The sequence below is a fragment of the Malus sylvestris genome, chromosome 5 (genome assembly GCF_916048215.2).
Source record: "Malus sylvestris chromosome 5, drMalSylv7.2, whole genome shotgun sequence".
Taxonomy (NCBI): Eukaryota; Viridiplantae; Streptophyta; class Magnoliopsida; order Rosales; family Rosaceae; genus Malus; species Malus sylvestris.
The window spans coordinates 27,114,563-27,138,681 of NC_062264.1; the positions used below are offsets into that span (position 1 = coordinate 27,114,563).

At 38.8% G+C, this 24,119-nt stretch overlaps 1 protein-coding gene and 1 pseudogene across 18 annotated transcripts in view; both read right to left on the reverse strand.

Moving 5' to 3' along the window:
• The window catches only part of LOC126621361 (disease resistance protein RPV1-like), a 193,196-nt gene that overhangs the window by 136,202 nt on the left and 32,875 nt on the right, over positions 1-24,119 (reverse strand). The window lies entirely within an intron of this gene.
• Positions 1-24,119, reverse strand: part of LOC126621359 (disease resistance protein RPV1-like) — a 249,955-nt pseudogene that overhangs the window by 107,037 nt on the left and 118,799 nt on the right.

Sequence of the window (24,119 nt, forward strand, 5' to 3'; positions counted from 1 at the left end):
ACATATATCTCATAATTTATATAGTGACACGTGGTGTACCACCTCGTGTGACGATCACACTGAAAAATATGTCCTCCTTTGTGTACTTTGCGTACTCGGTTTTGAATTTTCCAATTAGTCACTGATTTCTTTTAAGAAATTTCCAAGCAGTTCTGATTGAGGACATTTTTATAATTTTTCAGAAGTAAAAAAAGAAGTGAATTTTACACTATAAAATCATGGCGGGTAGGGTGAAATTTTCATACCCTCTTTGGATCCGAAAGAGTAATCGTGGTTTGCCACTAGTTATCCTCCTTAAATATATATATATATATATATATATATATATATATATATATATATATATGTGTGTGTGTGTGTGTGTGTGTGTGTGTGTGTGTGTGTGTGTGTGTATTTATATAGTTGTTCGTCAATGGAGATTGAAGATTTGGTATCTGTCTTTCCAAGCATAGGTGACAAATCAAGTCGTTGGACTATTAATGAAAAATCACCACAAGGTATTACACAATCATTAAAACTATCAAGCTCACCACCATCTTATGATAAAAATCAAACTAAATGGGTCTTAATAGTTATTCATTAATAATTCAATTTGTTAGTTTGTCACCTCTATTTTCAATGTCACAGCCCGTTCCAAAACTTTTGTCGGGAAAGTCAAAATGACGGATTTACCCTCAACAGGCATTAAGGTACGTGTGTGTGTGACATTATCTAGTTTAATCTTAGATATGTTTTGGAAGAAAATAAATAAGATAAGTTGGATTATTAATTTGGTTCTTGTTAATTGGTTAGGGATTTAGAAAAATGGATGGTGTGGATTGAATGTGGACATCAAAACCCTCACACTCTCCCTCTCTCTATCCCGTAGCCCTCTCTCTCTCCTCCATCTCGACTCACTCTCTCTCTCACACCCATTTGGTACGGCCTCACCCAAAAATCCCCAAAACTCAGTGGATCGAAGCAACCAAGGTAAGAATCTTCATCCTTGAGATGTTTTGAGTTGATTGGTACTAGTTTTAGGACGTGAAACCTTCGATTTCACGTGAACCCGAAACCCCCATTTTTGGTCACTGTTCATGCACACGTGAAATGTTGTGTTTCAGGGAATTCTAAGCTTATAGTGAGCTTAGTGAGGTCCTAAGGAAGCTCGGAGTGCTTCGTTTGAAGGATTTGGAAGTCTGGATCACGAGGGTTAAGCTTGGCCGGTTTTGCTTGAATTTTTTCGGTGAGATTTAGTTGTTTTTGGAGCTTAAAAGTAGTATATCGTGATTCTACATGTTTGGGGCTTCAATTTGGTATAAAATACGAAGAAAATGGTTGAGAAACGAAGGAGAACGAGACGTTCAAAGTTTGGCCGGAAACCGGCCGCCGGAAAAACCAGTCCGGCGAGCCCGATGTAGGGGATGATGTGCGTGGGGGCGCGTGTCCCCGTGCCTGTCCTGGCGAGTGGGGGCGCGTGGGGCCTCCAAAAAATTTTCTAAAAATTACTCGACGTCCGTGACGTCGAGTAGGTCGATGTGGTATATTCATATACCCAAATTGAGCATCGTATGAGAAGTTATTTCGAATTATTGGTTATGTGTTTAAATTAACGTTTTTATACTTGTTTCGCATATAGGTGACACCTATCCCGAGGACGAGCGCATCCAGGGACGTCACGGGGATTACGACCCATCGACTTATCAGTAAGTAGGCAGTTTTGATTTCGTATTACCTATATACAACTGTTTTTCCCAGAAAATACGTTTTTATGAAAGTTATGATTTAAATTGCCATGCATGAAATTGTTGAGATATTTAGTTTGATAATTGATGCATATATATGTGAATTGACGCGGTGGATGCACAGGTGAGTTTTATTATTATGCAGATGAATTATTGTATGTGAATTGCATTGAAAGCTCATAACATGCACCTAGGTGTTAGTGCTTATATTTATTCACCAAACCACACGCTCGTCTTGGATCCAAGTAGGTGGATGTCGTACAGACCATGTGAGGGTTCCGACATGCTAGTCGTACAGATCACTAGATGTGATTCCGACTAGTGGGTGACCTTAGTTATGCGCGATGATGATTGATGAGAGAAGCACTAAAGCGTATTTATACACCTTTCATCGTACAGACTACTTTATGTAGTTCCGAGTGACGTGCAGAGTTGGGCCGTATAGGTCACTGTGGTGACTCCGGCTGAGTGGGATGTTGAGCTTTAGAATCAGCCGTACAGGACCATTGTAGGGTCTCCGGTTGATTATTCATTTCACCTGATTAGTATTGATACATTCTGATTATATTTTGGGCATGGCATATCATTTCTGAGATGTTATGATGATGGATATGAGCTGAGTTTTGATGTTACGTATATATATATATATATATATGTTTATATACTATTTTCTGGGAAAGTATACAGGTTTTACGGTGAGGGGTTAGAAATGTTTTAAATGAAATGTTTTGGAAAACTCTTTGGTTTTACTGACCCAATCATCTTTGTTTTGCGCCCCTCCAGGTTCTAGTTAGAGGTTGGTGGCTCTCGAGGTCTTTTTCCGGCATTCTGACAGACGCTCTACATGTAGGACTCACCTACGGGTGATGTACTTTTATTTTAGTCCTACTAGACTGCACTTAAACCTATGCTTTGAAGTTATATGTTTACTTTATAACTCATCCTGTTATTCTAGTAGGTTGTTCTACTAGAGATTGGTTTGAATTCCTTCATATTCTGTTATATCTTGCTTCCGTGTCGCACTTTTGGTTACGTCACGCCCACGTGACGGCCATCATGCCTGGATCCTCTGGATCGGGGTGTGTCAGTTTGGTATCAGAGCTTAGGTTGCAGTCCTGTATAATTGTTAATGCTTTAATGATCTTTTGATGTTTTCTGTCAGAATTATGCCGCCTCGAAGAGAGCGTAGGGAGTCCCGCCGTACTCCTAATCCTAATTTCTCGGATATCGTTCAGTTGGGGGAAGTAATGGCTCAGGCTTTTCAGAATGTGATTCGTCCTCCTCCCCCACCTCAGAGGACACCCCTAGAGACCATGTACAATTTGAAATTAGATCGTTTTATGGGTGATGAAGGTCACGAGGGGGCAGAGAAATGGCTAGACCATATTGAAAAGACGTTTCAGGTGATGCAAAGTCAGGGGAACTTTCCGGCTGATAGGTGGGTAGAGACCACTACCTGGTTTTTGGGTCGAGAGCCGGCAGGTTGGTGGAGGAATCAGACGCAGTTTATGTCCCCAGCTATGGCATCTGATTGGGAGGTATTTAAAGATAATTTCAAGAAAAGATTTGTCCCCCCAGAGTATATTGATCGCAAGAAACAGGAATTTACTCGGTTGAAACAGAGGAATATGACAGCTCATGAGTACTACAGAAAGTTTACTGATTTGTCTCACTATGACCTGATACAGCTGGTAATTAGGGAGAGATGCTTCGACGTTTCAAATTGGGAACTAAGAGAAAGTGGCGTACCTTTGCCAGTGCACTTCCCTGCGCCGATTACCATGAGTTTTTCGAGATTTTGGTCAGGATGGAGGATTTTGATAATCTTCCCAGTGAGAGTGAGGATGACGAGGACAAGAATGAAGGTTAGAAGAAGGATGATAAAGGTAAGGGTATCTCTATTCCGGGACCTCGCAAGACTCAAAATTTTAAGAAGAGTGGAGCAAGTTCGAGTTCTTCTAGTGGTGGATATAGTATTACTGGCCCGAGGAGAGGTGGTGGTAGATTTTCTGGTGGGCCTAGATTTCAGAGGCAGAGGGATTCTGGTGGTGCTGGTGGTTCTGGCGCGTCGTGGTGCCGCCGTTGTAATTTTTGTCATCATGGTGAGTGTAGGAGAGGTAGTGGTGCTTGTTTTACTTGTGGGCAAATGGGACATCGGGCTTCTCAGTGTCCCCAGGGTCAGCAGAGACCGCAGCAGACCACTATGCCACCTCCAGCGCCGATTCAGCATGGCTTTGGACCAGGCGGTTATGGCCAGTCGAGTCGTGGTGGTGCCTACCACTACCAGGGGGATGCTGCTCCGTATGCTCCCGGACCTCATTAGTATCCCCATGAGCCTTATCCTCAGGCAGGGTATTCTCAGGACTTTGGGGGTTATTCTTTTTATTCATCCATGCCAGCTAGTGGATCTCAGTGGCATCAGGGAGGTCAGCCCCGTCAGGGGGAAGTTGCTACTGGTGGTGCAGGATCATCTAGGCAGCCTAGTCAGCCAGGCCAGGGACGTACTTTTCAAGGGCGAGGTAATCAAGGCAGTAGAGGTCGTGGTGGACGACAGCAAGCTCAGGGGCGTGTTAATCACATCTCACTGCAAGAGGCTCAGAACCATCCAGACTTGATCATGGGTACGTTAAATGTTCTTGGTCATTTTGCTAAGGTTTTGATTGATTGTGGTGCTACGCATTCTGTGATTTCTCATACGTTTGCTCAAATGACCCAACCTCACCCTTCACCTCTAGGATTTGATTTAGAGTTTGCCATGCCTAGAGGAGATAAATGTTATGTTGATAGTGTGTATCTTGGGTGTCCAGTGATGGTAGAGGGCGTGGTTATGTCAGCTGATCTTATTCCGTTAGATATTGTGGATTTTGATGTGATTCTAGGAGCTAATTGGTTTTCATTATAATCATGCCCATATTGATTGTTATGGTAAATCAGTTACTTTTTATCGTCCTGGACTACCTGAGGTTACTTTTGTGGGCGAAAGAAGTGGGGTGAGACATGGTGTTATTTTTGCCATAAGAGCAAGGAAATTATTATCGAAGGGTTGTCAGGGATATTTAGCACATGTGGTGTTAAATGATGTTGTTCCTACTAGTATAGAAGAAGTTGGTGTGGTCAGACATTATCTTGATGTATTTCCTGATGATTTGTCGGGGTTGCCGCCAGACAGAGAGGTGGAATTCTCTATTTACTTGCTTCCAGGTACTGACCCCTATATCTCTAACTCCTTATAGAATGGCTCATGCTGAGCTGAAAGAATTGAAAATTCAGTTGCAAGAATTACTTGATAAAGGTTTTATTCAACCTAGTTCGTCACCTTGGGGAGCTCCGGTATTATTTGTGAGGAAGAAAGATGGAACTCTGCGATTATGTATTGATTATAGGCAATTGAACCGGGTAACGATTAAAAACCGTTATCCATTGCCTCGCATTGATGATTTGTTTGATCAGCTAAAAGGTGTGTGTGTTTTCTCTAAGATTGATTTGAGATCCGGTTATTATCAGTTGAAGATTAAAGAGGAAGATATACCTAAGACGGCTTTTCGAACCCGTTACGGACATTATGAATTTCTGGTTATGCCATTTGGGTTGACTAATGCACCTGCAACTTTCATGAGGTTGATGAATGAGGTATTCCAGCAATATCTTGATAAATTTGTTATTGTTTTTATTGATGATATTCTGGTATACTCTAAATCTAAAGCAGATCATATCCGACATCTTAACTTGGTATTAAAGAAATTAAGGGAGCATCAGTTGTATGCTAAGTTCAGTAAATGTCAGTTTTGGTTTACTGAAGTGGCATTTTTGGGGCATGTTGTATCGGCTCAAGGAATTCAAGTTGATCCTCAAAAGATAGCAGCGGTGGAGAATTGGGAGCAACCTCGAACCGTCACTGAGGTACGAAGTTTTCTTGGTTTAGTAGGTTATTATCGACGGTTTGTTCAGGATTTTTCTATGATTGCTTTGCCATTAACGAAGTTGACCAGGAAGGATGTTAAATTCGAGTGGGATGAAAATTGTGAGCGGAGTTTCCTGATGATAGCGGTAATTCCTGATGATAGCGGTAATTTTGAGATTTATAGTGATGCTTCCTTGAATGGTTTGGGATGTGTTTTGATGCAGCATAATATAGTGATTGCTTATGCTTCTTGGCTGTTGAAAAATCATGAAAGGAATTATCCTACTCACGATCTTGAATTGGCAGCCATTGTTTTTGCTTTGAAGATTTGGAGGCATTATTTATATGGTGAGAAATGTAAGATCTTCACTGATCACAAGAGTCTTCAGTATCTGTTTACTCAGCATGATCTTAATCTTCGTCAGCGAAGGTGGATGGAATTGTTAAGTGATTATGACTGTACTATTGAGTATCATCCGGGTCGTGCTAATGTGGTAGCTGATGCACTGAGTAGGAAACCTCAAGGTAGACTCAATGCCTTATATGCTAGCCGTGTTCCTCTTCTTGCTGAACTGAGGGCAACTGGAGTAAGGTTGGAGTTAGAAGACCGAAGTGGAGCTTTTCTTGCTAGTTTTCAAGTCAGGCCAGTCTTGGTGGATCGTATACTCGAAGCTCAGATGGTGGATGAGGAAATTCAAGAAATGGTTCAATTAAGAAGTGAAGGGAAAAAGAAAGACCTCAGAATTCGAGAATCAGATGGTATGCTTATGCAGGAAAACAGAATGTATGTTTCGAATAATGAGGAATTAAATAAGGATATGTTGAGATCTTCAGTATTACAATTTGGTGATTCCTGGCATGATCACCTAGACTTGATGGAGTTTGCCTACAATAATAGTTTTCATTCGAGCATTGGTATGTCACCTTTCGAGTGTATGATGTAGGTGATTGGGTATTTTTGAAATTGTCACCTTGGAGAGGTGTGGTACGATTTGGAAAAAGAGGGAAGCTAAGTCCGAGATACATTGGACCTTATGTGATCACTGAAAGAGTTGGTGAAGTTGCCTACCGGTTGGAGTTGCCTCCGGAGTTATCTAAGGTCCATAATGTGTTCCACGTCTCTATGCTTCGACATTATATTTTTTATCCTTCTCATGTGATCCCTCCTCAACCGCTAGAGATTAATCCGGATTTGACATATGATAAGGAATCAGTCACTATCTTGGATTGGAAAGATAAGGTTCTAAGGAACAAGACGGTGAGTTTGGTGAAGGTGTTGTGGAGGAACCATTCCGTAGAAGAAGCTACCTGGGAGACAGAAGATCGAATGAGAGAGATGTACCCAAGATTATTCTATGGGTATTAAGTGGTTTATTTGGTTATGGGAATTTCGGGGACGAAATTCTATAAGGAGGGGAGATTGTCACAGCCCGTTCCAAAACTTTTGTCGGGAAAGCCAAAATGACGGATTTACCCTCAACGGGCATTAAGGTACGTGTGTGTGTGACATTATCTAGTTTAATCTTAGATATGTTTTGGAAGAAAATAAATAAGATAAGTTGGATTATTAATTTGGTTCTTGTTAATTGGTTAGGGATTTAGAAAAATGGATGGTGTGGATTGAATGTGGACATCAAAACCCTCACACTCTCCCTCTCTCTATCCCATAGCCCTTTCTTTCTCCTCCATCTCGACTCGCTCTCTCTCTCACACCCATTTGGTACGGCCTCACCCAAAACCCCCCAAAACTCAGTGGATCGAAGCAACCAAGGTAAGAATCTTCATCCTTGAGATGTTTTGAGTTGATTGGTACTAGTTTTAGGACGTGAAACCTTCGATTTCACGTGAACCCGAAACCCCCATTTTTGGTCACTGTTCATGCACACGTGAAATGTTGTGTTTCAAGGAATTCTAAGCTTATAGTGAGCTTAGTGAGGTCCTAAGGAAGCTCGGAGTGTTTCGTTTGAAGGATTTGGACGTCGGGATCACGAGGGTTAAGTTTGGCCGGTTTTGCTTGAATTTTTCCGATGAGATTTAGTTGTTTTTGGAGCTTAAAAGTAGTATATCATGATTCTACATGTTTGGGGCTTCAATTTGGTATAAAATACGAAGAAAATGGTTGAGAAACGAAGGAGAATGAGACGTTCAAAGTTTGGCCGGAAACCGGCCGCCGGAAAAACCAGTCCGGCGAGCCCGAGGTAGGGGATGATGCGCGTGGGGGCGCGTGTCCCCGTGCCTGTCCTGGCGCGTGGGGCCTCCAAAATTTTTTCTAAAAATTACTCGACGTCCGTGACGTCGAGTAGGTCGATGTGGTATATTCATATACCCAAATTGAGCATCGTATGAGAAGTTATTTCGAATTATTGGTTATGTGTTTAAATTAACGTTTTTATACTTGTTTCGCATATAGGTGACACCTATCCCGAGGACGAGCGCATCCAGGGACGTCACGGGGGTTACGACCCATCGACTTATCAGTGAGTGGGCAGTTTTGATTTCGTATTACCTATATACAACTGTTTTTCCCAGAAAATACGTTTTTATGAAAGTTATGATTTAAATTGCCATGCATGAAATTGTTGAGATATTTAGTTTGATAATTGATGCATATATATGTGAATTGACGCGGTGGACGCACAGGTGGGTTTTATTATTATGCAGATGAATTATTGTATGTGAATTGCATTGAAAGCTCATAACCTGCACCTAGGTGTTAGTGCTTATATTTATTCACCACACCGCACGCTCATCTTGGATCCAAGTAGGTGGATGTCTTACAGACCATGTGAGGGTTCCGACATGCTAGTTGTACAGATCACTAGATGTGATTCCGACTAGTGGGTGACCTTAGTTATGCGCGCTGATGATTGATGAGAGAAGCACTAGAGCGTATTTATACACCTTTCATCGTACAGACTACTTTATGTAGTTCCGAGTGACGTGCAGAGTTGGGCCGTATAGGTCACTGTGGTGACTCCGGCTGAGTGGGATGTTGAGCTTTAGAATCAGCCGTACAGGACCATTGTAGGGTCTCCGGTTGATTATTCATTTCACCTGATTAGTATTGATACATTCTGATTATATTTTGGGCATGGCATATCATTTCTGAGATGTTATGATGATGGATATGAGCTGAGTTTTGATGTTACGTATATATATATGTTTATATACTATTTTCTGGGAAAGTATACAGGTTTTACGGTGAGCCGTTAGAAATGTTTTAAATGAAATGTTTTGGAAAACTCTTTGGTTTTACTGACCCACTCATCTTTGTTTTGCGCCCTTCCAGGTTCTAGTTAGAGGTTGGTGGCTCTCGAGGTCTTTTTCCGGCATTCTGACAGACGCTCTACATGTAGGACTCACCTGCTGGTGATGTACTTTTATTTTAGTCCTACTAGACTGCACTTAAACCTATGCTCTGAAGTTATATGTTTACTTTATAACTCATCCTGTTATTCTAGTAGGTTGTTCTACTAGAGATTGATTTGAATTCCTTCATAATCTATTATATCTTGCTTCCGTGTCGCACTTTTGGTTACGTCACGCCCACGTGACGGCCAGCACGCCTGGATCCTCTGGATCGGGGTGTGTCATTCAAGACTATCAAGAGATCATAAGAGAGTCCATAACTCTGTCCGAATTTATGTGTCTTGGCCTAAGCAAGCGAGTCATGATCCACCATCTCTCTCTTTCTCTATCTATCTAGGCACTAAAACTAAGCAAAAGACATACAGAGGTAGAAATTGGGAATGAAAAGCAAGCAAGGGAGGAGAGAGTAGTTGGCCGCAGAGGCTAGATCATTTTGAGTTCAGCAATTGTACTAGTTGACCTGACTTACACAAAGTTACAAAAGTTCTATATGCTCTGGACAATCTGACGGAGATGTCAAATACCAAAAAGGAGAAATGAAATTACCCAACTCAAGCACCTTACTTTACCCGAATAAAAATTCAATGCGTTCACACATAAGAAGAAAGACAGAAAATGGGCACATCCTCATGAGGGAGGAGGATTCTCTACCATCCTATTCTCATCCTCATCCATCATTTCACCTCACATATTGTTTTTTTTTTCTTGTTGTCGTGGTTTAACCGTGACCGTATAAATAGGAGAGCATGGAAGAGTAGAGAGATTAGGAGGGTAGAGAATTATCCTCCCGAGTTCACAACTTTCATTAAAGCTTACAATTCACAACTCACAAGTCATCCCTGCATAATTTTTTTTATAATACTAATGAACTAAATTTATAGACTAAAATTTGTAAATTAAATGACATGAAAGTTGATGATTGAATTACTACTTAAGCGTAGATTAACATGTTTTTTTTGGATTGGTGACACATTATTTTTTTTTGTAAATTTAGTCACCCTATCATTACTCTTCTTGTTTCCATCCACTAGTTTCATCTTTGATCAGCAGATCATCCAATGAAACTTAATCTTGACAAAGACAGCTAACCTACACCTGGTGGGTCACCGTAGCACTCAGAAAATTACTTGTTCGTTCATTATTAATCCAAAATGTCATGGTAGCTTACAAAATATACACGACTCTTCAATTAAAGATAGAAGCAAACTAAAACATTTGAAAATGAACGAGCGAACCTTGGTATAGAAAACGCATACCTCCCAAATTGGCTTCGGTGAACTAGGGTTTAGCCTGATTACGAGAAAAACAAGCGATGGATTACCTTTATGGTCAAGAAATTTCTCTTAAACTCACTATGTTTTGAATTCATACTCTTCCGCATCCCCTTAGTATGATTAGTATAAAATATCCCCTCAGTGTGAAATTAAGAAAGAAAGGTGAAATTAAGAATGAATCCAGCTCCTCTAGATGCAAGGAAGTTGCCTAGTGCTAGTGGAGGACATAGCCAGCCGAGTCCTTCTAAAGCAGATCACATACACACCTTAAAGTAGATCACATACACACCTTAAATTCTCCAGGGAGTACAAAAATTGAAAATTTGGAGAGACAAGGATTAATCACTTTCACATACTTAAAAAATATTTTATAATTAATAATGCTACTACGCGCTTTATGGTAGTGGCCAGCACACAGTAGGCAATAGCCGCCCCCCCCCCCGCCGCCCGGCGGGGCCTTAGGCGCTTTACGTGCAAATTCAACTTTGTTGCTCTATCTACTGATTTCATCTTTTTGACCAGAGAGCATCCAAAGCAAATTAATATCGACAAGGACTAACCAATACCCGACACGTCAGTGTAGCATCAATGTGATGCACTTGCTGGTTTTGGTCGAGGCTGATTTTGAAAAGCAAGATCCTTCCCATTCAGTAGACCTGATTTCAAGAGTCATCGACCCAGTAAGAAGAGTAAAGTGAAGGAAGAGAGATCAAGGGGAGCCTGGTCGTGGCTGCTGGTTTTCCAAGCTCTTTTTATTTATTTTTTATTTTTTATATCTCTGTCGAAATGGTTTATATGGTTTTTACACAAGCAATATTGGAGGAGAGGGGAATTAGACCTCAGACTCTATCCTCACATGCAATTCATGTTTATGGAAGAAATATAACGGATGCAATAACTGAACTGAGTATAATACTTAGGTACTCTTCAGTGAGTATTTTACATATTCGCCCAATTTACTAGTGTTCTTTGTTTTTTAATGATCAAGAAAAATTAATAACATGCACATTACATTTTAAAACAATAAACACGTCGTACTAAGAACATTCCAAAATCAAGGAGAAAAATTATACTTCGCGCCACAAGCTAAAGGAAAAAAAAAAAAAGAATGAAGCAAAAGCGAGATACATACACAAAGAAATGAAATACCAAAAATACATTACAAGTTTGAAGGTTGAATTGCATTTTGACACGGAAATATTCAATTTTCTCTCTAGCATCCAAAATTTCCTTCTCCAAGTTTACTGTTGTGCTAGGATAGCACCAAACCAATTGGAAACTAACTCAAACTAACCTACAGGAAATTACCAAATGAAATGCAAGAATGAAATAGAAAAGACACCAAAATTTAACAAGGTTCCTCAACAATCAATGTAACTGGAGTACGTCCTCGAAGCAGTAGAAGTTCACCAATAATCCATTATCAATCAAATGGGAGTGTATATAAAGTGTTTGGCAATATCATAACTCAAACCCTCAATACACCTAATATCTCTCACTCACCAAAGAAACAAAGAAAGAAGGAAATATAGTGAATAACTAGAATAGATGCCCGCGCGATGCTGTAGGAATGTCAAATAGATTATAAAAACATTGCGTTAATGGATGCCCAGTCGATCCCTCTGAAAGCAAATTGGTTTTACAACACTAAAAATCTTGAACTCCCGCATTTTGTTCCAAAATTATATGCACACTCTAGAGAATCACTGAAGTTCTGGGCGTGAGGGGATTTGAATAAGTACCGACTTCTTGATGTTCAAAACAACAAATTTAATTATCACATTTCATAAACTGAAAAATTTACAAAAGATGAGGAATAAAGAATTTGTTTCCTCCAACTGCAATTGTTTGGATTTCTTACCAACAACTTGCTTACTTCCATGCCTCTTATCAGAAATCAAATCAAATCCCCACATGCATGAAGGAAAAATTTTGTCCTAGCTAAGAACAAGTATGAACATTTGAATACATATGCTAGCAATTAACACTTTAAAGTAGGCATGCATCCAAAAACAATTCATAAAACCCATGACTTTCAAAGCCTAGTATATGGTGAACCAAAATAAACTCTTTAACAACATTAAAGAGAAGTAAAGATTTAGAGTTTCTTTACCCTTGAAGATCATCCTTGTTTACACAAGGGATTCACCCAAGTGGAGGGCCTTCAAGTCACCTCCAAGCTCCTTGAATCCTCCTTGTGTTATCCTCCCTTTGGTGCTCCTTTGAAGATTTGAGAAATAAGGATTTGTTCTCCAAAACACCAAAAGCTTGATGTCTCTAATTCTCTACACCAAGGATGTATTTTATGAAGATGATATGGATGACTTAAGGAAGAAGAGATTGCTAGATGTCCCTTCCTTTAGTGGCTGCCCTCTTGGAAGAAAATGGAGAGAACGTTTCACCCAATTTCAATTAGAAAACACCTTAATGAAAATAAAGCTATAAAATTCCTTTTATACTTCATTTCTTTGGTGAGTGGCAAGCTTGCAATTAAGCAAACTTGCAATTCACCCTAATGGCCGGCCCTCCTTATTGTTATTGGGCTATTTGCCCATTTTGTTTTAGTTGTCATACAACTTAAACATAATGGGCCTTTTGGACCAAAACGCTTTTGGGCCCCGTAACCCAAAACCAACATATAAGCCCAATACGAACCTTTCGTATAATTAATTAACTAATTAATTAATCTTGACCATTCTTCAATTAAACCATTTAATTGCTAATCCATTTCATATAATTTCTTCACATACATCCTTACTCGGTGTACGATCCATTAGGTTCCAATTAGCGAGGCAGTGGGCGATGTTACTCTTAACGATCGATTGTGAATTGAAACCACATTTCAATTCTCCCTTTTTGTTGATTAGTGTTTGCTAACCATTAGGGCTTCCACAAACCATGAGTGACGCCTAGCAGCATATCATGGTTACCCAAGCTAAGTAGAATTGGTTGGAGAACCTATCCAGTTACAATTACAATGCAATACGGTCCTTCTCTAATACAATACTCTTAATCACATTGTTTAAGTGATAGTTGGTTTCATGTCTACTATCCAATGTGATACTTTCCTATATGATTCCCTTGAATATGATTTGGAACAAACTTCCTAAGTCATATTCAGTTGCTTTGGCCAAAGACTTTAGAATCATATCTTAGAGTATTCTCCCTCCACCATGGAAGGTTAGAGATCCCTTGTTGTACATTCATATGCCTACATGACTAGATAGCTTGACCCCAACAATGCCGTGGACACTCCAAAGGAATGCCGTTGACAGGATCAAAGATCAAGGACCTAACCATTAGACATCGATGATGCCTCAGGTCAAAGGACTACTTTGCATATTGCAACCTTAGAGTTCATACATGACATGTATGTTCGAACTCTCTTTTGATCGTAGTTCAGTGTACTCGAGTACTCTTTCGAGCACCTATGTGTTTGTCTTAGTGTCCAACACCAAATGACTTGAGACTAGTTATACTCACGATTGAGTCAACATAACACATACTAGCCTTAGCGGATTGTCAATGCCCAATTAGCAATCCTATGGCTAGGAACGTTTTAGGAATGAACATAAGAGAAAGGTCTCGATAATCTAACTCATTAGATCACTTATCTCTTAGAACAAATACATTCCTTGGATTCCCTTATTGCTTAAACACATGATACAAATAAATAGTGATTAACAATAAGATTGCCCTCCATTAAACATATAATAGTTTAACACAATAAGTATTCCAAAAAGCTATTACATCAAATGAGTGGCTTTGTGGGCATACTTCCAACAATCTCCCACTTGCACTCAAAGCCACCTTCCCATGTATCTAATACCCATCTTTTCCATATGACGGTCAAGCTGGATCTGAGACATTGGCTTTGTCAGTGGATCTGCTACGTTATCGGCTGAAGCAACTTTGAGGATATTGATTTTCCCCTCGGCAGCATATCTTCTAATGATATTAAAGCGTCTGTCAATATGCTTGTTCTTTTGATGTGCCCTGGGTTCCTTGGCTTGAGCTATCGCCCCACTATTATCACAGTACAAAGTTACTGGTGATGTAATGGTTGGAACCACCCCAAGTTCAGCGATGAACTTCTTCATCCAGAACGCTTCTTTGCCGGCTTCAGCTGCAGCGACATATTCAGCCTCTGTCGTGGAATCAGCAATTACACTTTGCTTCTTGCTTTTCCAACTGACAGCCCCACCATTCAGAGTGAATACATATCCGGAGTTGGAACTTCTATCATCGACGTCAGATTGGAAATCTGCGTCTGTATAGCCTTCCACTCGCAACTCTGATGCTCCTCCATACACGAGGAACATGTCCTTAGTTCTTCTTAAGTACTTAAGGACCGTCTTGACAGCTCCCCAGTGTTCTGATCCTGGGTTAGATTGATATCGACTAGTAATGCTCACAGCATATGCAATATCTGGCCTTGTGCATATCATGGCATACATAAGACTTCCTATGGCTGAAGCATAAGGAACACAACTCATTTGCCGTATCTCTTCAGGAGTTTTAGGTTCCATGGATTTAGAAAGGTGAATTCCATGTCCAACAGGAAGAAAACCTTTCTTAGATTGTTCCATCTGGAACCTACTTAGCACCTTATCAATGTACATAGATTGGGATAATCCAATTAATTTTCTGGATCTATCACGATAGAGCTTTATCCCAAGTACATAAGATGCATCTCCCAAATCTTTCATGTGGAAGGTTTTGGACAACCACACTTTTACAGAAGAAAGTATTGCAGTGTCATTCCCGAATAGTAATATGTCATCTACATATAACACTAGGAATACTACTGCATCCCCAACGACCTTTTGATAAACACAATTGTCGTCTTCGTTTTGAGTAAAACCAAACGTTTTGATTTCAGTGTCGAAACGAATGTTCCAGCTCCTGGAGGCTTGCTTAAGTCCATAAATGGACCTTTGGAGCTTGCATACCTTAGTCTTTTCAGACTTGGACACGAAACCTTCGGGTTGAGTCATATAGAGCTCTTCCTCTAGGTAGCCGTTCAGAAAGGCCGTCTTCACGTCCATTTGCCATATCTCATAATCATGGTACGCAGCTATCGCAAGCAAAATCCGAATGGACTTAATCATGGCTACAGGAGAGAAGGTTTCTTCATAGTCAATCCCTTCTCTTTGCCTATAACCCTTGGCTACTAGTCTAGCCTTATAAGTCTCCACGTTCCCATCAACGCCTATCTTCCTCTTGAAGACCCATTTGTTTCCAACAGGTACAATACCTTCTGGAGGGTCTACAAGAGTCCAGACCTGATTTTGATACATGGAATCCATCTCGGATTTCATGGCCTCTTGCCATCTCTTTGAATCAATGTCGGACATTGCTTCAGTGTAGTCTCTAGGGTCCTCCTTTGTTTCATTGTCACCTAGAAGGCACAATTCATCAAAGTCATTGTCTAAGCCATACCTTTCAAGTGGCTTACTAACCCGTTCAGATCTACGTGGAGCTAGGGGTTTAGGAACAGGATTGTCAATATGTCGAGTGCTCATTTGTGGTTCATTATTAATCTCATTAATTTCCATCTGTTTGCTTATAGTTCCTTTGAGAACAAATTGTTCTTCAAGAAACATAGCATTTCTGGCGACAAAGACTTTCTGGTCGTCAGGATGGTAGAACTCGTATCCCATAGTTTCTTTAGGATATCCCACAAAATAACATCTTACTGATCTCACTTCAAGCTTAGTAGCTTCAAGCTTCTTGACATATGCTTCACAACCCCAAATCTTAACATGTTTAAGACTTGGCTTTCTTCCATGCCATATCTCATAGGGCGTTTGTGGAACTGACTTGGAAGGTACTCTATTAAGCAAGTAAGCTGCTGTATATAGAGCATATCCCCAGAATGTTACTGGTAGATCAGCGGAACTCATCATAGAACGAACCATGTTCATCAAGGTTCGATTTCTCCTTTCAGAAACTCCATTAAGTTGAGGAGTTCCTGGAGGAGTCCACTGTGATATTATTCCACACTCTTTGAGATAATCTAGGAACTCATTACTCAGATATTCACCCCCTCGATCTGATCTTAGGGTCTTTATCTGTTTCCCAGTTTGCTTCTCAACTTCATTCTTGAATTCTTTGAACCTTTCAAAGGATTCTGACTTGCACTTCATAAGATACACATAGCCAAACCGAGAGTGATCGTCGGTGAATGTGATATAGTAGGAGAAGCCTCCTCTCGACGTAGTAGACATAGGTCCACAAACGTCAGTGTGGATTAACCCTAGAATTTCAGTGGCACGCTCTCCTTTTCCAGTAAATGGAGATTTGGTCATTTTCCCTTTCAAGCAACATTCACAAGTACCCATCTGGTCATTACCTAATGGGCGGAAATATCCGTCTTTCGACATCTTGCGAATCTTATCAAGGTTCACATGTCCAAGTTTAAGATGCCACATCTTTTCTTGGTTAACACCTTCTCTAGCCCTTTTGGGTTTTGAGGTATTCCCGCTTTCAATACAGTGCAACCCACTATTCGTCTCTAGGTGAAAAAGTCCCTCTATCATATTACCATGAGAGATAATACGACCATTCAAGTATAAAGTGCAACTCATTTTGTCAAACAATACTGAGTGCCCATCTCGTAAAAGCTTAGAGATGGAAATCAAATTCTTTATACATGAAGGAAAATATAAACAATTTTTAAGTTCCAGGACTTCCCCAGAGGGTAGGTTAAGCATATAGGTGCCTATTGCTTTTACTGAGATTTTAGTGCCGTTCCCAACTCGCACAATCATCTCCCCATTGCTCAGTGACTTGCTCCCTACTAGTCCCTGCATCGTATTACAGATATGTTGACTAGCGCCTGAATCAAATATCCAGGAATTGGAGCCCACTGTAAAAGAACTCTCTATGACAGAAATAGTCTCTTCAAAAGTTCGTGTCATAAGGCTCGCAATGCGCACCCTGTATTTCTTCTTCCAACGTTCATCCTTTCCACAATGAAAGCATGTTCCTTTGGATTTCTTTGCCTTCTTCTTATGCAACCTTTTCCTTATGTTTGCATTCTCACTCCCACTGTCCATTTTGAAACCTTTTTCAAATCTACAGCACATGTCAATCATCTCTTTCAAAGAATGATCGAATCTATTCACTTTATAGTTTACAATAAACTTAGTGAAATCATCCGAGAGAGATGCAAGGAAAAAGTCTTGGGCCATTTTCCCATCGATGGAAGTTCCTAAACTTTTAAGATCTTTAAATATCTTTTCCATCTTTTGTCCATGTTTATGAACCGATGCCCCCTTTGCCATCTTGGCATTCATTAGACTACAAACATTTGAGAATCGTACATTACTAGTCTCAATGTCATGCATCTTATGCAAACTTTCAACCATGGCACAAGAAGTGTCCATGTGCTTATGTAGCTTCATAAGCTCCTCACTAAGTGAAGTAAGGATTAAGCATTTGGCTTGTAAGTCATCCTCATAGTGTCTAATATAATTTTGACACTCCTCCTTTGAAGCTAGTTTCGTAGGAGGTACATGAGGAGGGGATTGCTTAAGCACATACAATATGTCTTTCACTTTTGAGACATTCTCAATATGGCGATACCAAGCAAGGAAACGTTGGCCCTTAAGGCCCCTTTTGTCAAGTATAATGGTGGGTATAATTTTAGGCATGTCGTTCACTACATAACATAACAGAAATCGTATTAGATTGTTTGTTTAAAACTATTTGATTGGGTCTTTAAATCAAATAGTACCACCCACTATTTTTGGCGAATTCCACATCCCTCAATAGAATTCGAGAGTTATATTGAACTCTTAGCGGGTTATGGGAGACTCACCATTACCAAGCCCACCTCACGATGATACGATATTGGTTAGCAAAAATAATGATGAGAGAATAACGCATTATTCATTTACAACTTTTGTAATTACCCATCCGTTTGGCCTCTAGAGAATGTTGCCTCACGATGATACGATATCGGCACCATTGCACTTAGTTTAAGTTATTCCCACCATGCTTAGTGTGTGAAGGGGTTCAAGAATAGCCTCACAATGATATGATATCGGCTATCCTCATTGCCTACACTCACCTCATCGTATGTTTATGGACTCCTCCTGGATGTAAGCGCATACTTTGTACTCCCCCATGATAGGGTGAAGCCGGTGTATGAGTCACAAACGCTTGGAGCCCACCACGGTGGAAGGCCTACGAAGAGATGTTCTAAACATCTCTCGCTTATCAACTTAAATCTTCATTTTGAGGGAATAGTTTTGGGCTACATCAAAACATTTTAATCACATTAAAAGAACTTGGGCCTATCACAACCATTGGTCCAAGTTAATATGAATTAGTAGCATATAATACTCCCACTGTTTCGTTGAAACAAGCGAGACTATATGGAACTACTAACGAACGCATTGCATCCTCATATGGACTATATAGTCATATTAGGTTTTTAGGATGATTATGAACCGTTCGATTTGATCCAACACGAGCCTTGTGTTGGACCTTGGGTTTAAGGTAGATAGTTGTTGATTTTAGTTACGCGTTTAATCCAATTAAACCGTTATTTCCTATTGGGCGTTGGACCCAACTATTCCATTTTGCATACAAATAAACAAAAGGAATACATGAAATAATAATAAGGGCTTATGCCCTTTTACAACACAAATCAAATAATGGACTTATGTCCATTTACAACAACTTGAATTAATCAAATTACATTCAAATCTACACTACTAAAACCCAAACATTCATAATGTTTATCGGCCAATCACATAGCTCAATTATCGTGGCCTTTGGTTCATAATCACCCTTTTCTTAATCAATCATATTAACTAAGAAAACTACTTTAAACAATTGGTTTTTGGATCCATTGAATTGATTTAAATGGAACTAATATGAAATGAAAATCCAATTCTCATTAAAGAGACAAAACAATTTTGTTCTCATCCTTTTGGGCCAATAGGAAACTATGACCACAACAATTGGGCCATAATGCAAATACAAAAACTTTTGGGGTCACTTTGTAAAAACACAATAGTCCACAACTTCATGTAATTACAACTAGATCCCAAAATTTTAATAATGCAAAACCATCATTAAAGGATCAAAACAATTTGTCCTTTAGAGTTTTTGGGTCTTAACGTAAAAACGTAAATTTTTGGGCCAAAATGCAAATACACAAAAGTATCAAAACTTTATGTAATTGCACAAAAGACCCAAAAATACCCCACTTGATGGGGTGGCCGGCCAAGGAGATAAGATAAATGAAAATTTTCTAAAAGTTTTGCAAGTTGATTTTATTAGGTGATGTAAATGTGATAAGGATAAGTTTGTAAGAAATTTTTGTCAAACAATAATGAAATTTTGTCTAACAATTAATATATTTATTATCCTTCATCAATAATCATCACCCATCAAATATAAACCAAAACTTTATGAAAAACATAAAACTTTTGAATCAAAACTTCAAAACTTTATGTTCTTGGCAAGAACTTCAAGAACATTGAAGAACACTCATGAAAACTCATAATAGCCCCATGAATGTTTTCACTCATCAAAACTCAATTTTTCACCACTCAAAAGAGGGCTTATATCCTAGGGTACTTAGGGGTTCCATAAGTCACTTTAAAACCATTTTAACAAGCCAAACATGAACCCTAAAAATCACCCTTTGGATTTGGCCGAATTTCCCAAAACACATGGCACCAAATTTTAGTTCCAATATTCATGCTTAAATGAAATACATCTACAACATTTGAGATGCTAAATTTTCTAGCAAAATTTATATATTCAAAAGCAAGAACAAAGCTTGTAACATTTACAACATTTAAATCACAAAACATGAACATCACAAAACCCAAAAGGATTCACCATAAACTAGGCCTAGACTCTGATACCACTTGAAGGAAAAATTTTGTCCTAGCTAAGAACAAGTATGAACATTTGAATACATATGCTAGCAATTAACACTTTAAAGTAGGCATGCATCCAAAAACAATTCATAAAACCCATGACTTTCAAAGCCTAGTATATGGTGAACCAAAATAAACTCTTTAACAACATTAAAGAGAAGTAAAGATTTAGAGTTTCTTTACCCTTGAAGATCATCCTTGTTTACACAAGGGATTCACCCAAGTGGAGGGCCTTCAAGTCACCTCCAAGCTCCTTGAATCCTCCTTGTGTTATCCTCCCTTTGGTGCTCCTTTGAAGATTTGAGAAATAAGGATTTGTTCTCCAAAACACCAAAAGCTTGATGTCTCTAATTCTCTACACCAAGGATGTATTTTATGAAGATGATATGGATGACTTAAGGAAGAAGAGATTGCTAGATGTCCCTTCCTTTAGTGGCTGCCCTCTTGGAAGAAAATGGAGAGAACGTTTCACCCAATTTCAATTAGAAAACACCTTAATGAAAATAAAGCTATAAAATTCCTTTTATACTTCATTTCTTTGGTGAGTGGCAAGCTTGCAATTAAGCAAACTTGCAATTCACCCTAATGGCCGGCCCTCCTTATTGTTATTGGGCTATTTGCCCATTTTGTTTTAGTTGTCATACAACTTAAACATAATGGGCCTTTTGGACCAAAACGCTTTTGGGCCCCGTAACCCAAAACCAACATATAAGCCCAATACGAACCTTTCGTATAATTAATTAACTAATTAATTAATCTTGACCATTCTTCAATTAAACCATTTAATTGCTAATCCATTTCATATAATTTCTTCACATACATCCTTACTCGGTGTACGATCCATTAGGTTCCAATTAGCGAGGCAGTGGGCGATGTTACTCTTAACGATCGATTGTGAATTGAAACCACATTTCAATTCTCCCTTTTTGTTGATTAGTGTTTGCTAACCATTAGGGCTTCCACAAACCATGAGTGACGCCTAGCAGCATATCATGGTTACCCAAGCTAAGTAGAATTGGTTGGAGAACCTATCCAGTTACAATTACAATGCAATACGGTCCTTCTCTAATACAATACTCTTAATCACATTGTTTAAGTGATAGTTGGTTTCATGTCTACTATCCAATGTGATACTTTCCTATATGATTCCCTTGAATATGATTTGGAACAAACTTCCTAAGTCATATTCAGTTGCTTTGGCCAAAGACTTTAGAATCATATCTTAGAGTATTCTCCCTCCACCATGGAAGGTTAGAGATCCCTTGTTGTACATTCATATGCCTACATGACTAGATAGCTTGACCCCAACAATGCCGTGGACACTCCAAAGGAATGCCGTTGACAGGATCAAAGATCAAGGACCTAACCATTAGACATCGATGATGCCTCAGGTCAAATGACTACTTTGCATATTGCAACCTTAGAGTTCATACATGACATGTATGTTCGAACTCTCTTTTGATCGTAGTTCAGTGTACTCGAGTACTCTTTCGAGCACCTATGTGTTTGTCTTAGTGTCCAACACCAAATGACTTGAGACTAGTTATACTCACGATTGAGTCAACATAACACATACTAGCCTTAGCGGATTGTCAATGCCCAATTAGCAATCCTATGGCTAGGAACGTTTTAGGAATGAACATAAGAGAAAGGTCTCGATAATCTAACTCATTAGATCACTTATCTCTTAGAACAAATACATTCCTTGGATTCCCTTATTGCTTAAACACATGATACAAATAAATAGTGATTAACAATAAGATTGCCCTCCATTAAACATATAATAGTTTAACACAATAAGTATTCCAAAAAGCTATTACATCAAATGAGTGGCTTTGTGGGCATACTTCCAACAATGCACACCCTAACTGATTCTTCTCATACCTCACAGAGCATTTCTGGGACTTCTTTGGCACATGTAAGAGATGAATTTATAGTTTCAACAGCCTTTGCTCATCCGAAATCTATCATTGGTCTGGCTGCAAGAAACCCCAACAAACAAAAAAACAAATAAAATTAACAAACATATGTTGAATAATACTTCAAAACTTCAAAGATACAGAAATGTTTCTAAAATCATGGCAAAAATTGACTGTAGAACCAAGCATAGGGCTCGAGTAACAAAATGACAAACCAAGGGATACATCTATTATGAGGCACTCGGTTATCTTTGAAGGAAAAGACTACATAACGCATTGTACCTCAAGCCTATAATGTTATATCACCCACAGTTACACATAAGAATCAAAATAAGCACCATAATCCAAAAAATGTGATTTCATCACGATAGACATGTCAATGAAAACCCCTTTGTGTCTACAAAATGCAAAAATTAACCTCTTTTGAGAAATGAAGGAAGAAAGACTAAAGCCTAACTCAAAATATTTGACATTAATAACACAAATCTAATCCCATATAACCAGACAGAAGCTACACCCTAGAGACGGAAGAGGGGAAACATAAAGCAACCATACCCAAATGATTATATAATCTCCAGACTGAGAGTGAATTCAAAGCATGAAAGGGAAGTGAGTTCCTTGATTCCCGCATAGATCAAAGACAATTATGCACTTGATCATCACAAATGGGGTCAAAAGGTCAAAATTCACCCCTCAAAATTTCAACGAACTAAACAAAGCAATGATGCAGAAAAATGATCAGAAGCTTGAGATATATAAAAAAAAATTAAATTAATTGAGTATATCCCCTGATTTTACAGATACCTTGCAAGTGGGGGAGTTCGAAGAGAGCATTTGAACCAAATTCTTTATAAGTTACAGCTCCTTGCAGTCTTCAAACTATTTTCCTTAAGTTGCATATTTGCCAAGGCTGCTTCCATCAATGTTCTAGTCTGCTGTAAAAGTAACACATGAGTTTTTCTAACTTCAACAATAGAACCAACAGAGTCAAAGGTCTTGATAAGCATTCTGAGAAGAAACCATTATAGTATCTGTGTGTAGTATATGTATTTGTGGGTGTTTATCTGAGTCCATCATTCGTTTGTGCTATGAGTATTTAGGAGTGTAAGTTCGTGTGTGTACTTGCCAGAAAAATATGACTTTTACTTTCAGTCGATCAAATAAAAATTTATTCAAATATAACACTACTTGGTTTTAAGACTCCTAGTATTGGCAAATAAAAAATAAATAAAAAAATAAAAAAGACTCCTAGTATTCTCCCAATGTTAAGATTTAATATTCATTTTTGCTTGGCTTAATGATTTAGGGTTTAGGGTTTAGGGACCAGTGAATATTTGTTCGATGTATGTGTGTAGATATAGAGACTAATCCAAAATTAAGACATGTAGGAAATATTTGAGCTTTACATGATTACCGACGGAACAAAAGCTCAAAAATAGGATTTGAACTCAGGTATGAAAGAAATGATACCTTTTTATTGACCAGAAAGGTTCCCTTCACAGCATGGCCCTCGTAGAAAAGTTGGAACTGCATGAGAAAGGCTACAGGGGGAAAGCAAAAGCAAAAGGGAAATGAGAATATATTGAGCGAACTTAATTCAAAATCTCCAATCTACCTAAAACATAGAATCACAGACCTCAAAATATTCATTGCTGAACTCTTCTTTTTTCAGTAATTCTTTCAGACAAAGTGATGCCAAATCCTCAGATATGAATCCAGTTCTTCTCTTCCTCTTTCTCTAATTGAAATTGAGTTATCTGGTGAAGTGGTGTTAAAGGTTACATAAGTGTCAAAAATGAACTTCTTTACAAGAGAATACAATAATTTATGATGAAAATCTATAAATACTAATCAAAATTATATAGGGGAAAGAAACCTTACCAATTAAAAGGAAATGATTAGACCCAATACTCTCTGATGAATTCCAACAAATTGAATAGGGGTTTAGATAAATAGGCAGAAATTTTAAAAAAAAATGCATTCAAATACATGAACAAAAGACATTAAAATAACAAAAAAATCAAGAG